The following is a 15,154-nucleotide window of genomic DNA, read 5'->3' as shown; positions in this document are numbered from 1 at the left end:
AGTTGCTCATTGTTAATCCTTGCATGCTGAGTGACTGCGGCATTCGATCGATCGAGGTTATTCGCTCGTGTGATTTATGTTTCTCTCCTTTGAAGATACCTGAGGCGGAAAACTACCATGACGGTCTTGTTACAGGTAATTTAAACAATAGAAGATCAGTGAGAGTTATATTTAAAATCGAAAACCAAACACAAAATGCAGCTTTATGTTCGCTAAGGGTGCAGAAAAATACATTAGGTACGCCTGCAGCGACAAACATATTTAGCGTGCTCAGCTTATCTACTCCATTGTTATAGTGATTGCAGTAATGAGGCTAACAGCGTTTTCTACAAGCTGTAATCCTGTGTTTCTTTCATATTTTACGTGGATCTGTTAGGAAAAGCTGCAGAATGTTTAACAGCACGCGCTCATCGATTTTTTTATGGCGGTTCTGTGTCCGCCTGTTTAATATGTGGCGTGGAAGAAAAATTCAAAGATCCATCCGTTGAAAATTGATCACTGGATTCTCAACGATGCTCACATATTTATAACAAAATTAACGAGGTTCCAAAGTAGTCAATGATACACTGGTATTTTTAAGCAATTTCATTTCAAAATATACCCTGTGAACAGAGGAGACAGCTGCATGCTGGCTAATCAAATTTTTGAATTAAATATTGAGTTTATAAGAAAAATTGAAAAGCTCCGTCCTTGACATCATCCACAATCCTATCAATATTTCCACGCTAAAAAACCTATTATGGAGACGTTAAGTTCAATATAAATATCGTAAGTTGTTTTTCTGGGTGTGATAAATTCGAATATGTAAATATCGCCGCGACTCTCCCGCGGATAAAAGACAATATACTACAGTGGACCCCGATATAACGATCCGAATACTTCGGGGTCCACTGTATAGAGAGTATGCAAATTATTAAAATGTACCCTGCGAAGTGTGATCCATTACTTCTAAAAGTCTTGATTCATTATGAAATTTAGATGTTCGACTTCTGTTAATGAAAGTTATCAAGATTTAAATTGTAAATAAAAAGGCGTACGCGCTGGGATGAAAGCAAACAATCGGGTCCCTGCGGAATAATTTGTGCCATTTGTTGACAAAGCCGAAGCATCTCGAAGCAAATTTTTGTTCTTTTGTTTGAGCGCTCACAGTTGTCAGCTCGCCTATTACTTTGGTGTTGACTCTTGATGAGTCCTTGATGAGCAGCAAACTCTCCAGTTAAACGTGTGTGTTTTCAAAAAGCTCACATTTCTATTTGGAATTGGCAAAATCAGTGAGCAAAAAATGAAACGCGATGTGCAAGCTCGTGACAGCTGGGCTCGCCTCCGTAGACGTCACGCATTCTCCTACCGGACGAGTAACATATGCTCCTGTGTTACTTACAAATTAAATTTTCATCAAAAATTAAAACTGTATGGCCTTTGCTCTAAGCAAAGTAAAAGCTTCAACAAAAATTCATGATACTTCACCTTGTCCTACGACACAAGAAATACATTAAAATATATTAAGAATTTTATGAGACCCCATATGCAAGTCTTTACCTCCTCGGAAATTAAAAAAAACTCTCGGAAATGAAAAAAAAAACTCGATTAAGTTGACAACCTATAGCAAGTATTGACACAAAGACGATATAATTTTTTTTGTAAAAAATAGAATCTGTGTCCATTAATAGCGCTATCTTTTTATGTTTTGTTTTTGATCTTCAAAGCACTGAGCCAAAATAAGCAAAATGAAAATAGAGGATAATTAGATTTTATTGCAAGGCCTTAATTAAAAATTGACTTCCTCTCAGAAAAAAAAATATTGACATATGTATGCACTTCATGATTTTTTTTTAACTAGCTGTTGTTATTAAGCCCATGAATCTGTCTTTTAAAGTGCTTTTCGGAATAAGCTTCCAAAATTGATGCAAATACGTTTTATCAACAACAAACTGCTCAGCAAAATGTTCTTTCTTATTTCTTCATTTCAGGTGACTCTCTTTCTGCTTGTAAAATTCTCAATTCTGTGGGCGTATCCTAGTGGTCCTCCCTTAAGTACATGTGAATTCATGACTCCTCACCACCCTGAAAACAAACCCCAGACAACAGTGGCTCCTTACAACATCACCGTGTCCAAAAGTTCGTACACTGCTGGAGAAAACCTCACGGTGACAATATCAGGAACAAAGACTTTTAAAGGATTTATTTTGCAAGCTCAGGGGACAAACAGTCCAGTCGCCTGGCCAGTGGGAGTGTTCAACGAAATCCCTGATGGTATGTATTCTCGATTGTTTCCTTTGGTTGTCACACAACACCTTTCCAGTGAGCGTGACAACCTAAGAACGTGATTCAGCTATTCTGACCTGACAACTGTAGGACATTCTTTATCCCAAAACCCTGGGGAACTCCACCTAAGGCTCAGGGAATGAAAATGAACTTTTGGGGTTTAATTTTGGCGAATGCTCAAAAGCGATTGAATTGGAAACTGTTTGGTAACTTCTAGGGGAAGTTGTTCACATACGGAATACCAGGGGCGGATCCCCAGGGGGGTACTCCGGGGTCTAAGTGACGGGGATGTGCGAAGGATTTTTTTGGGGTCGAAATTTTCGATTCCGGGATTTTTTTGGGTAGGAGAATTTGGCAGGTATTTTTTTGGGTGACTTGATTTAAATAGGGGACTTTTTTGGGTATTAAAATCAAACTAAAGTGCCTTAGCGCGGCCTTGGCAATTTAGGGGTAATTTGACTAGGGATTTTTTTGGGCGTTTTTTTTTTGGTCCAGGGATTTTTTTGGGCAATGTCGGAAGACTCAGGGATTTTTTTGGGTCCTGAGTTTTGCCTCCATTCGATCATCCCCGTCACTTTGATCCCGGAGTACCCCCCCTGGGGGCGGATCCAGGATTTTCCTTAGGAGGGGGTGCACCACTAAGGAATGGCATAACTGCCATATTTTTTTGGCAGAATACCAGTTGTATTAGAAGGCCGCATGTCATCTCAGAGGGGGGGGGGTGGGGTGGGCACTCCCTGCACCCTCCCCCTAGATCTGCCCCTAAATTCAGTGGAATCCTAATTTCTCAAACCTCCAGGGGAAACGAAAATTGTTTCAAGAAATCTGGGGGTTCGATAAATCGGCGGTAAAATTACAGTGAATAACTATCCAAGGGGAAATGAAAATTGGTTCGAGAAGTCGGGAGTTCTACTGTAATTTGTTTTGCAAAAATTTTGCTCTACTGAGTTTTTCCTTTCATTTTTTTTTTCAGGCGCACAGTTTGTTTACTGTTCTGGTGGAGAACCGAAGGTGATTATTTTGAGCTTCTTATATTTCTTTCCAAGTGGTCTGAAACGTTATGAGCACGTTGTTAAAATAATTTGATTGTTTTTTCGTTCTCTCTTGTTTAGAACACAGTTGCTCATAACAATCCTAGCAGAACTAATTGGAACTCCCGCCAGTTCACATGGATGGCTCCCGCAAAGAGCCCTGGGAACATAACTTTTGTGTAAGAATCGTTTTTTCTGTTACAAAGTTTTTAGGTAAGCGTTGTAAAAATAGGGCTGTCCACACTGGTACGAAGGGGCTCCGTTTTCGAATGTCTCCACTTTGAACAGCGTTTTCAAGCGTATGCGTTTTCGATCGTTGTAATGTGGACGCTGGGCGAAAATGCCTTATTAAACGACTTGTGTGGACATTTGAAGACATTTGAGTCCGTCTGTGGACGGTGCCTTAGAGGATCCCTCTAAAGAAATTGTGAAGTCAAGTAACTGCCAACTTATAGCGGTTTTGTTGGGATTTACGCGCGCGCGAGTAAGGGCGAAGCCGCGACAACGGGCGAAACCGCAAGGGGGCTCGCACGCGCGTGAAACCCCAACAAAACCGCCAGGCGCCAACTACGCAGGCTAGCCAACTCATGCACAAAGAATTTTTACAACTGACCTCATACAGTTACGTCTGGCATATTTCATTTAACGTTGTAGACAGGAAAACTAATGCGTTCAACAGGAAGGCTGTACGTTTGCCAGGTGTTACAATCTGCTGCAATAAACTGTTGTAACGCAAAACGTCAATAGTCTGTAGCTTTTACTGGCTATTTGTGGTGCATCGACACAAACGATTTATTTTATGTCAATTTGCAGCGCTACCATCGTTGAGAACTACAACACGTTTTGGACCAAAGTTGAATCATCTGTAGTTGCTGGGCCACCAGCAGAGGACGTCACTAGAGGGGCTCCAACCGAGAGCTTTCAGGTGAGCTCATCAACGTAGTGACCTGATCTAAGCTGTTGTCACGTGAGAATCTTTTTGTTGCTGACATGTAATGAGCGAACTATAAGCTTAACATCAATTGGCGATAAGTAAAGAAAGCTACTCTCGGCCCTATCCCCCACCCAGAGGCAAGGAACTAAGAAGAAGAGAAGAAAGAAAGCTACTCAGGAGTTTCATCGAGTGTTTATCAGTACAACCTTTCCTCTTAATGTCGCATCTTGGAAAGTTTAGCCTAAAGTTTTCAAGACTTGTTTTTTACAATCAAATCTTTGTTATTTTTAGGTTTATTATCATTTTTTTGACCTCAATTAACTGTGACTTTGCAGTTTACGTAAATTAAAAAATAATCATTTTTTCTATCGCAAATAATAGCTCAAATTTTCGTGATATTGCAGATTGACAAGACTGGATGTGGAAAGACCAAAGGCTGCTACTCGCTACCACCAAACTGTGCCGGAAGTTCCGACTGCTATTATCTTTTTACTTGCCAAGTTTCTGGCGGAAGTGTTACCATAGAAATGAGTGCTAAACAACGCTGGGTTGCTGTTGCCTTTAATGACCAGAAAAAAATGGTAAGAGTATGTTACAACTCTTTCTTGTTGGCTGCCAAAATTTTCCGCATCTAATTTTTCCTCAAAACCATAATCAGTATATTAAAACGAGTGAGTTGACGTTCAAGTTTCGGTTTGATCGGTACATAAATATTAATACTATGATTATGTGAGCAAACTCACAAAATGCAATGAATGCATTCATAGTAACGGAGAACGATATGAACAGTCAACGAATAACGCTACTTTAAGTATTAATGACGTTTTTTTTTTTACTTTTCTTTGTTTTGTTTAAAGGACAAGATGGATGCCATAATGTGCGTCACCATGGCAACCAACCTGGCGGAATTACGTCATTACTATTCACATGACCACAACCTTGTCCGACAGAACCTGGTAAAGAGTGTGTGTTTTATAATTTTAATATGTTGAAAGCGTGACAGGTGTAACGAATAAAATGTATTGATAATATTACTAACAAAAAAGAACTCTTTTGCAGGCTGGAAACAGTGACATCACTCTGACGAAGATCGTTTATGAGGATGGCGGAATTAAGTGCAAGTAAGAAAAAAAATTGAATCGCGCCGAAAACTTGTTGTTCGTGGGACATCTTACAACCCAAAAAGGGCAGGGACATGCATGATTTTTTAGTCAATTTTAACAAATTCTTTTTTCGTCTTATCGTTAGGCTGACTCGCAAGCTTACCTCAAGTGAGGCCCACTTTAGAGATCTGACAAAGAAATGGTATCTTATTTTCTCCCATGGTAAAACAAGTACGTATTTATATTACTGACAGTGTTTACTTTATAATAGATTTACATCGATCTATAACTATTAGCGACCTTTTGATTGGACCACGAGTACGAGATTGAGGAAGAGTACGAGATTTCAAACCAAGTTCGTGTGCCGCCTGTAATCACTTATCGCCCCACTCTTTCACTTAACGTTTATTTATGTGCTACTCAGCAACGGGAAAGAGTTATAGTTCAGGGGATACAATTGTCTCAAAATTCCAAAGTCGTACTCGTAGTCAAATCTAAAGGTCCGATCGCTAATATCTTAGCCTGCTACCACTTTTGAAGGTCATTCTATTGCCTTTTTTAAAAAAAGGATTCGATTCAAAAGTCTGTGCGTTGGAAGAATGGCCAAGTTCACTGTTACGATTAAAAAACAATTGTAAATTTGATTTTTGCAAAGTACTGTTTAACAGCTTTCATTTGAATGGTCACACCAAGGCTTCATCCACAAACTCAAATATTGAACAGTACCACATGAAAGCACTGCTCAGTAGTTTTTATTTGAATGGTCACATGTCTGGGGTTCATCGACAGAAACACCAAAACATGTCTTTAAAAAACCTGACGCTGAGATTTAACGTTCATTTTTTCCAGGTCCTTCAGGCAGTGCACAGTATCACTATGACAACAAAACTTTCACTGGTGACATGGTGGACATCTCTGTCGCCGCAGTGTTAGTTGATGAAAAAAGTCAAACCAAAGAGACAGTAAGATGTGATTTCTTAATTCACTGACCGGTCGGGGGAATAAGTACCAGTCCTCGTTTAATTCGCGGTTTTTGTTCTCTTAGTTGCTAAGCAATTTGACGCGTTCTTTTAACGTCATGCTGACACCACGATTTTCGGATTTCCGCGAGTACCAGGGTACCCGCGCTAATTAGTGATAAAAATTCGAAACGCTGCGCAGCGTAGGTGCTAAACTGCTAAGTTTTTTTTTTACTACAGCGTAGTATTTACATTTTTTGACATTTATACCTGCGCTAATTGTTGGTCATTTGATTGGATAAAAACTGCTTTAATGAGAATGTGCCAAATACGGCAGCAGTTCCGCCAACTGTGACCCGATTCAAGTTTAAGGGCTTTTGTTTATTCTTGATATTTGAGGGGAACTGGGATCTGGGATTTGGACAAATTGTCATAGCGTATTTTCCTTGATTTTAACAATTCTCTAAGTCGTTTAGATATAGAAACACCTTTTCAGACAAGCACTAAAATATTTTTCTGTTTTGTTAGAATTTTAAATAAACGCCCCCTCCCTCGAATAGACGCCGTACTCGAATCACGAAAAATTTAATAAACGCCGCGGCGTTTAGTCGAATAGATACGGTAAACAATAGAACTGGTACTGCGATTTGGAAAATCGGGAAAACAATAGGCTGGGAAATAATGGGATTTGGGGATAATTTGGGCTGTGAAATGGGATTTATACTCCCTAACCCCCACCCCTACCCCCAAGGACCCTCATATTTGATTGCTACATTCTGATTACTGCAGATCAGCAAAGATGGATGCGGTAAAACAAAAAGCTGCTATTCTGAGCCCGACAGCTGTAAGTCCAGCAGTGATTGCGACTATCTCGTGACCATAAAACCCGTGGGGGACAAGGGTGAGTCCGGCGAGGTGGAATATGAGCTTAGTACCAAAAAGCAGTGGGCAGCCATTGGCTTCAACAAGGAAAAAAATAAAATGGTGAGAGCCTTTACTTGAATACTTAAAAGCTAGTGTCCGATCCTAGCGTTTAACTGCTTTGTCTTTTCTCTTCTTTACTCTGCTCTGCTCTCTCTCTCTCTCTGCTCTCTCCTCTACTCTCTCTGCTCTCTCTGCTCTCTCTCTCTCTTCCTTCCTCCTCTCTCTCTCCTCCTCCTCCTCCCTCCCCTCTCTCTCTCTCTCTCTCTCTCCTCTCTTCTCGCTCTCCTCTCTCTTCTTCTCTTCTCTCTCTCTCTTCTCTCTCTCCTCTCTTCCTCTCCTCTCTCTCCTCTCTCTCTCTCTCTCTTCTCTCTCTCTCTCTTCTCTCCTTCTCTTCTCTCTCTCTCTCTCTCTCTCTTCCTCCTCCTTCTCTCTCTCTCTCTCTCTCTCTCTCTCTCCTCTCTTCTCTCTCTCTCTCTCTCTCTCTCTCCTCTCTCTCTCTCTCCCCCTCTCTCCCCTCTCTCTCTCCCCTCTCTCTCCCCTCTCCTCCCCCCTCCTCCCCCCCCTCTCTCTCTCTCTCTCTCTCCTCCCCTCCTCCTCCCTCCTCTCTCTCTCTCTCTCTCCCTCCTCTCTCTCTCTTCTTCCCCCCCTCCCCCTCTCTCTCTCTCTCTCTCTCTCTCTCTCTCTCTCTCTCTCTCTCTCTCTCTCTCTCTCTCTCTCTCTCTCTCTCTCTCTCTCTCTCTCTCTCTCTCTCTTCTCTCTCTCTCCTTCTCTACTCTACTCCCTTGCTCTGCTCTGCTCTGCTCTACTCTACGCTACTATTTTTGTTTACTTTAACGCTTTTTACTCTTTGCTATTCAGCCTGATACCGATGCATTAATCTGCGCTGACGTCAGTGGGCAAGCAACTGTGGACCACTATGTCGACTGACAAAGGATACGACACACCTACCAAGACCACCCCAGTAAGTATAGATGCTGGGATCACATATTTTTAATTGTTAAATTAACCTCATCGAAAACGCTGAACAAAATTAAAGTACACCCAAAGTACACAACATTTCTTACAGCAATGTTGGAACGCGATCTAATAATATAAATTTCGTTAAATTCTAGAGACCTGCATCCCTTGATCTAGTTTCTGGAGAATCAAAAGGTGGAGTTCTAAGTTGTCGGTAAGTCAAATGGTAAAAATAACCAAAGTAGAATTTTAACGTAGAAGGAAAAAGAGATATAACCTATCATTGAATACGTAAACGCTCTCATCTTCCAAATAGAGATGTTTTAGTGGTCTAATAATGTGATTGCTTTTAAAGTTCGGGAAAATGTTTTTAAAATAAATTTACCCTTTTACTTCCAAAAAGTGTCTTACAAAAATAACTACTCGTAACGAGTAGTTATTTTTGTATCGTTTCGATTATGAAGCAAATCTCTTAATGAAACGATATAATTAAGTAAAGGTAAGGTAATTTTTTTATTTATAGAGGGAAGCATTCATTAGTAAACTTGTGGCCCTCTTTCTAAACTGAAAGAGGGCCACATATTTTCCTTTGGTTAAATAAAGTTATTGAAGTAAACATGCTGCTTATAGCTTCCTTCTCTCGTTAGAACTAGTTTTCATGTGTTACGGTTCTATTTTTAATTACAGTTTTCGAAGAACTAAGAAGAAAGATGACAAAATGGCGGACCTTACGGAGAAGTGGTATCTTGTCTACGCAAGCGGCCCCATGAGTAAGAAGCGTCGAATTTTTACAAATCGTTACCCACATTTCGTCCCCAAAGCCAGCCTTTTATTTGGTCAGCAACAAGTCCGAATGTGAAACTCCGCGATTCCCGGACGTCTGGTCGGTAATGCACAAATCTGATTGGCTGACAAGTGAAAATGAGCACTCTTCCCATGCTCAAAACATCAGACTTGGCCAGAGTCCGTGTTCTTGGTGCTGACCATATAAAAAGTGGGCGCTAAAGGACGAGATTGATCATGAAACCACGAGCAGTTAGGCGAGTGGTTTCATTGCAATGCTTTGAAAATTTTGTGGTGCAGTTTCTATGGTTTATAAGAGTGATCATGGAAAGATGTGGTCGATTTGTCTTAAACCAATAATATAGAAAATTTAACGGCGAATGAAATCAAATGGAAAATCAGCTCATCATCATCATCATCAACCTTTTTTACACCGATAGGGTTTAAAGCACAATGCTTGTGGGGTCGCGCGCGTGACAGCTCGTAAGATCAACTTGAAGCCGTCGGATTTTGTGTGACATTTCACAACTTGCCTGATTTTGGTTTTGGAAAAGTGGCGACAATTTCTCAAGTTTTCCGAAATTTGCGTTACGTTGCGATTACAGGGTACGTTATTTTCATCGTCATCATCATCATCATCATGGTCTATTCGACCATTGCTCTCGAGAAATGAGCGCGCGAGAATTTTCTCAGGTATTGTATACAGTAGAACCCCATATAACGATCTTCATATAACGATACTCCAAACAATCTCCCGCAAATACATAATAGACAGCCCCGATCATCTTCGAAAACGAACCGGTATACGATGATACTGTCCCAAAATACAGTAGTATGGAAACCCCGATAAACATCTTCGACGATTTCCCGATCGAAAGCACGAACTCAAACCTCCCATTGATTGATCACACAAAAAAACCCCGCCACTGCTTCTTCTGAGTTGCTGTGCCGGTACAGGGAAATTGTCTTCCACCACAAAAAACTCCATAATCACTCTAACCACAACGAACGGCTTGGAGCAATTCTCCAGAGGTCTAATTCCGGTTCTTACACGCGGGTTTTTACTGTAACAGTAATCGAGTAATTTCTAACGTTTCTGACAACAGCTTTATACGATGACGTAAGAAATGACTGTATTCTGGCTCTTTCCAGTAAAAAGTGTATGTTAGGTACCCCGATATAACGATATTTTCGGTTATTTTCGGCTCTATCGTTATATCGGGAGTTTCGATATAACGATTCCTCGATATAACGATGTAATTTTACTCTCCAATGGCATATCGTTATATCGGGGTTCCACTGTATTTAACATTGTTTTTCTCTTTTTTTAATTAAAAAGGTGGGGACACAATTGGTAAGCACTCTTTTCGGAAAACAAGCTCCGAGATGGTTAAGGTAGATGAAGTAGGTGTTCTTGGTGCGGAAGATGAGGATTCTGGGATGATAAAAGCTCACGGTGAGACAACAGATACCAAGAATTCACGGTTCCACGGGCAGGGAAAAGTCAGGGAAAAAATAAAAAAATTCAAAGTCAGGGAAAAGTCAGGGAATTTTGCAAAAATGTCAGGAAAAATTTTAGTCTTGTCAAAATCAGGGAAAAGTCAGGGAATTTTGCAAAAAGTCAGGAAAAAACTTAGTTCTTGTCAAGGTCAGTTAAAAAGTCAAGGAATTTTGTTTTCAAAAATGAAGAGAAGAATATTAATGGTCTGCAGAAGAAGCTGAAGCAAATGTAAAAGTGGATTTGGCTTATTTGATAATTAGCCTAATGCAAATTCAGTGAAAATTGTTTGAGGTCAGTAAAAAGTCAGAGAATTGTGGAAGAGCACGCATTTTAGGCATCCTACTGATGACTGAACGGTTACGGCAATTAGACATTTTCAGGAGCGCTATAGTATTACGTACGTGGTCTGTCCCTTTAGAATTGGGTTCTTATGAGTGGCAGCCCTGAAGATTCTCCTTACTGATGCAATACATTTATTTAAATGTTACTTCTGATGACTTGCTTTATTCTCATCACTTTCCAACTGACAATGAACTAATATTGCAATAAGAAGTAAGGCGTTAATCGCGGACCAAGTGTGAATAATGTTCCTCGTTTCTTGCAGGTTGTTTAATGGTAATCGCATGGGTTGGTTTCGCGTCGATTGGAATTTTCATGGCTCGTTACATGAAGGTGGCGTTTGGTGAGAAGGTTCTGCTGGGAACTAAAGCATGGTTCACGGTAAGAAACTGTGTTCTTTCTCAGATCTTAACAGTGATTTTTTTCAAAAGTGCGCTTTTTGGAGAGAAAGTAACACCATAAAATAATAACCCACCCTAGCCTTGCCCCTACCCTCCCCCTCCAGAATAAACTTATGCAAAAGCTCTTTGAACAAAGAAACGCTCTAAATATTATATTGTAATTATTTGTTTCAGCAAATGCAGTGATGTTATTTTGTGATTTATGCAATCCTAAATCGTTTTGTGTGTCATGGCTCAGGTTTATCTTTTTGAAAAATTACGAGGATTTGCTACTGTTATATTTAAACGAAGCTCGTTTATCTTAATGTTTTTTTTTTTTAGTTTCATCGATCACTGATGGTTCTGACAGTCCTGGTGACTATCATTTCTATTATCATCATATTTGTTCATGCTGGACGCTGGACCAAGGTAAGATCAAACCTGGTATTGGATAAGTTTTCACATTATTGTCGTAAAATTCAATCAAAGTTAGAAAAGGACTCAAAGCAAAACATGAATTTCGTGCAAAGCGCGGGAACAAGGGGGAACGTCGCGGTTGTTTTCGTTTCTGATTGGCTGAAAAAAGAAAACACCAGGATTTTCTCTGATCGACCAGAGCACAATGCACAGTGTTTTCAGCTATTTCTGAAAATACAAAACGAAAGTAGGAGAGCGAGTGATATCGACAGTCAATCGAAAGCACAGCCACGCGTTTTTTGTCCAACATCAGCTATGCCTCAGTTTTTCTGTTTTTTTGTTTAACTCAACAGGAGGCTGGTGCCCACCCAGTCACTGGTATCATTGTACTGGTACTGGCTGTTATTCAGCCAATTATGGCATTGTTCAGACCCCACCCCGGAGAGGCCAAGTATGTTTTACTTACTGATCAAATTGTTTCATTAAGAATTGAGCCCGCTTTAAGCTTTGAAACCGCGATTTACCTTTCAGGTTGATAAGTAACATTACGTAACAGATGACGACATGCTGATGCGACTGCTCCCATTCAGTCTTTTGATTGGTCACGAGGAACCGGGATAATTCTTTTGTGGGTTTTTGCATGATGTTGGGTTTTCCAAAAACGCATTTGTTACCGAGACTGATAAAATGGCCACGTATGTGCTGCTTATAAAATTAATTATTCTGTTTCCTTTCCTTCAGCCGTTACATCTTTAACTGGGCCCATCGTGGAGTTGGTCTGTCTGCACTTATCATGGCTGGTAAGATCTCTTTAAAATTATTCCTTAACATCAGAATCAAAATCATTTTAAGGAAGGGACAGCTTTTTGGTGGGAGGCGCGTTTCCCTAATGGTTGGCACGCTATACTCCGAATTCAGTGGTTTGGATTCAAGCCCTGGCCAGTATTGCTGTGTTGTGTTCTTGGGCAAGACACCCCACATGCAGTGCCTCTCTCTATCCAGGTGCAGAAATGCCGGGGTACCAAAGAATTTAATGCTGGGGAGTAGCCTTGCGATTGACTGGCATCCCGTACAGGGAAGTGTAAAAATACTCCTAGTCGCTTCATGCTACGGAAACCTGGAGGAGCTCTAACCTGATGGGCCACTAGGCTCAAACACAGACTTTACCTAAGCAACTTACCAATCTTGGTTTCCTTACAAACTCAAAATTCATAAGCAATCTAAGTGCTAACCAGCCCAACAACGCAGCGCAGCTTTTTTAAAGAGAGCTTCATCTAACTTGTTGTGATATGTCCGTCAACAGTGGTGACTGTGTTCCTTGGTATTCGCCTGCCTGATGCAAGCCTGGAGGACTCCGCTCTTTACGCCATGATTGTCTACTGTGTGGGTGTGGCTATTGTCATCGCGTTCGACATTTTCCTCTCGCTTAAGAAGGACACCAGATCGGCAAGTTTTACCCCGGCAGGCGGAGACAAAGATGCCGGTGAGTTTGGACTCTGTTAGTGAGCAAGTCAATCAAGAACACGACTTCCTCATAAATAATTAGACTTCAATAATTGCTTAAAGTGTTTTTGTTTTAGAAGAGAGGTCCCTAAAGTAATACGTTTCAATACATCTTAATCAATTGGCAATGTTTTACCTGCTTACTCTTCTTACTAACAGTTGTAGACGCTGCTACTGTTGTTGTTGTTGTTTAATTGTATACAAAAAACTCATGTTACTATAAACATGAGTCAATAATTAAGTTAACGGATGTAATTACCATATGTTACTGTTATTCTCAACCTTATCAAACACTTGTTACTGTCTTAGCACGTTAGTAAATGTGACATATCTTGTATCTCTTACTTCTCTTTACAGGTGGCCATGTTCAACTTGAGCCAGCTGCCGGAGATCAGGTTTGAGTTTTGATTTGCTCACAACGAGCGCTTTTACTTCCCCATTATATATTCCCTTATTATATTTAAGTATAAACCACATGAGTGAATAGTGCTTTTCGCTCGCGCTGATTGGTTAACTCGGAGGTGATTATCAAAGTACTATTCACCTCCAAGCAGCTAAAGAGAAACAAACTGCCTTCGTGCGTCGCTTTGTTTACCTAAATTGTTGTTTTGGTCCGCTAGTTATTCAACTTGTAATTAATGTGTGGTATATACTAAAACAATTATTTACCTCAGTGTCGGTGAATGTGGTGGATATTTACCTCGCTGCTTCGCGGCTCGGTAAATATCCGCCACTATTCACCTCCACTTCGGTGAATAATTGTTAAAGTATTATATCATCAGCTTTGATGATGTACTGAACAAAGTTTCTTTTATCCCGAATTAGCACACGCGTTGGATCCCATATATAAATAAAGGGTTCTCTACGTTTTATTTTCCTTGCAACAGTTCGTGTCTGCACGTCAACTGATGCTGGGGTTCTTAGTTGCGCTCGTGACTGGTGTTGCCATTGCGCTTGTGGTGCTGATAGCGACTGCTGAAGGGGGAGCCCACGAACACGAACATTGAAGTGATTGAACCGATCAACAAGTAAGTAAAAGAGTACCTGCTAATACACTGAAGGCTACTGCTTTTTTCGTACTTTTTTGTTAGAATAGTTTTATCTTTTTGTTGACTGCTTAAGTGTGTTCTGAATGCACAAATTTCTTCTGAGCCTTTAATTTAAATATCGCAATAACAATAGCCTTAACATGACGTGTACAATTTAGGAAATGTATAAATAACAATATAAATACCAATAGGAATGTCTTTCTTTAGTGTTATCCCAGTGAAAGGTGGTTCCCTTATAAATTCTTTAATTTTTTTCCAGGTTGGTGGAATATTCATCTCCAGGGCGAAAGTAAAGTTAAATTCTAGAACAGATAATGATTTATAGTCGAACCCTGAGCTGAGTTAGATAAAACAAAGCAATAAAATAGGGACTTGTTAATTTTTATGCTTGCACATTTGTCATTGCAATAAAAGCAGATAAGTTTTAGTTTCTGAGTTGACCCTGTGGACAGTATTTTTATTTTCTTCTCGTGGAGAATAGGTCCTTTTCTATGAACAATAGCGTACAACGATTGTCGCATGAGGTACACATACTCGAAACATTATGTATATCGTTACAAAACTAGAAAATAATGTTGTAACTAGTGCATTTATTCTGTGGACACAATATCAAAAGTTTTTCTTAAGATGTAGTGTAAAAGCAAATGTACCTTTATAAAACTCGAAGGCTTTGTGATGAATAAAAGAATCATTTTAGTGTAAAAATCTGGTGTGAATGTGACTTACATAGTCAAGATCAAAGCGACCTCGTCCCAGTCTTTCTGTTCGCTCGAGCCGGCGCGGTCTTCGGTCTAGCGTACCTGGTAACATTTCTTTAATGCAAACTTACGAAACCGATCGTCTTGTAGACTACGAGCAGTCCCTATTTTTTCGCAGAGTCCGTCGAGCTTGAAGCAAAAAAAAAAAATGAACGCGCGGGGGGAGGAGGCGGGGCGAGGCGGTTGTTGGATTCAACGAAATTAAATTGCGGTTTAAAAGTGCCGGTTTCTTAGTAAAATATTCCATTTTT

General features: G+C 40.2%; 1 pseudogene across 1 annotated transcript; it reads left to right on the top strand.

The window, feature by feature from the left end:
- Positions 1-6: 6 nt before the first annotated feature.
- On the top strand, positions 7-14,850 carry LOC144637405 (putative ferric-chelate reductase 1; annotated as a pseudogene). The gene is made up of 23 exons (XR_013567714.1): positions 7-135; positions 1,971-2,253; positions 3,239-3,276; positions 3,378-3,475; positions 4,110-4,221; positions 4,635-4,811; positions 5,088-5,186; positions 5,290-5,351; positions 5,479-5,564; positions 6,183-6,295; positions 7,082-7,276; positions 8,075-8,177; positions 8,329-8,387; positions 8,861-8,943; positions 10,296-10,412; positions 11,062-11,177; positions 11,519-11,605; positions 11,947-12,044; positions 12,335-12,393; positions 12,897-13,076; positions 13,454-13,491; positions 13,984-14,124; positions 14,405-14,850. The product of XR_013567714.1 is annotated as a putative ferric-chelate reductase 1 (transcript).
- Positions 14,851-15,154: the final 304 nt, after the last annotated feature.

Source organism: Oculina patagonica, chromosome 14 (genome assembly GCF_052425735.1).
Source record: "Oculina patagonica isolate OP01 chromosome 14, crgOcupat, whole genome shotgun sequence".
Lineage (NCBI taxonomy): Eukaryota > Metazoa > Cnidaria > Anthozoa > Scleractinia > Oculinidae > Oculina > Oculina patagonica.
Note: the sequence above shows the minus strand (reverse complement) of the source record. Positions and strands in the feature narration are given on the sequence as shown.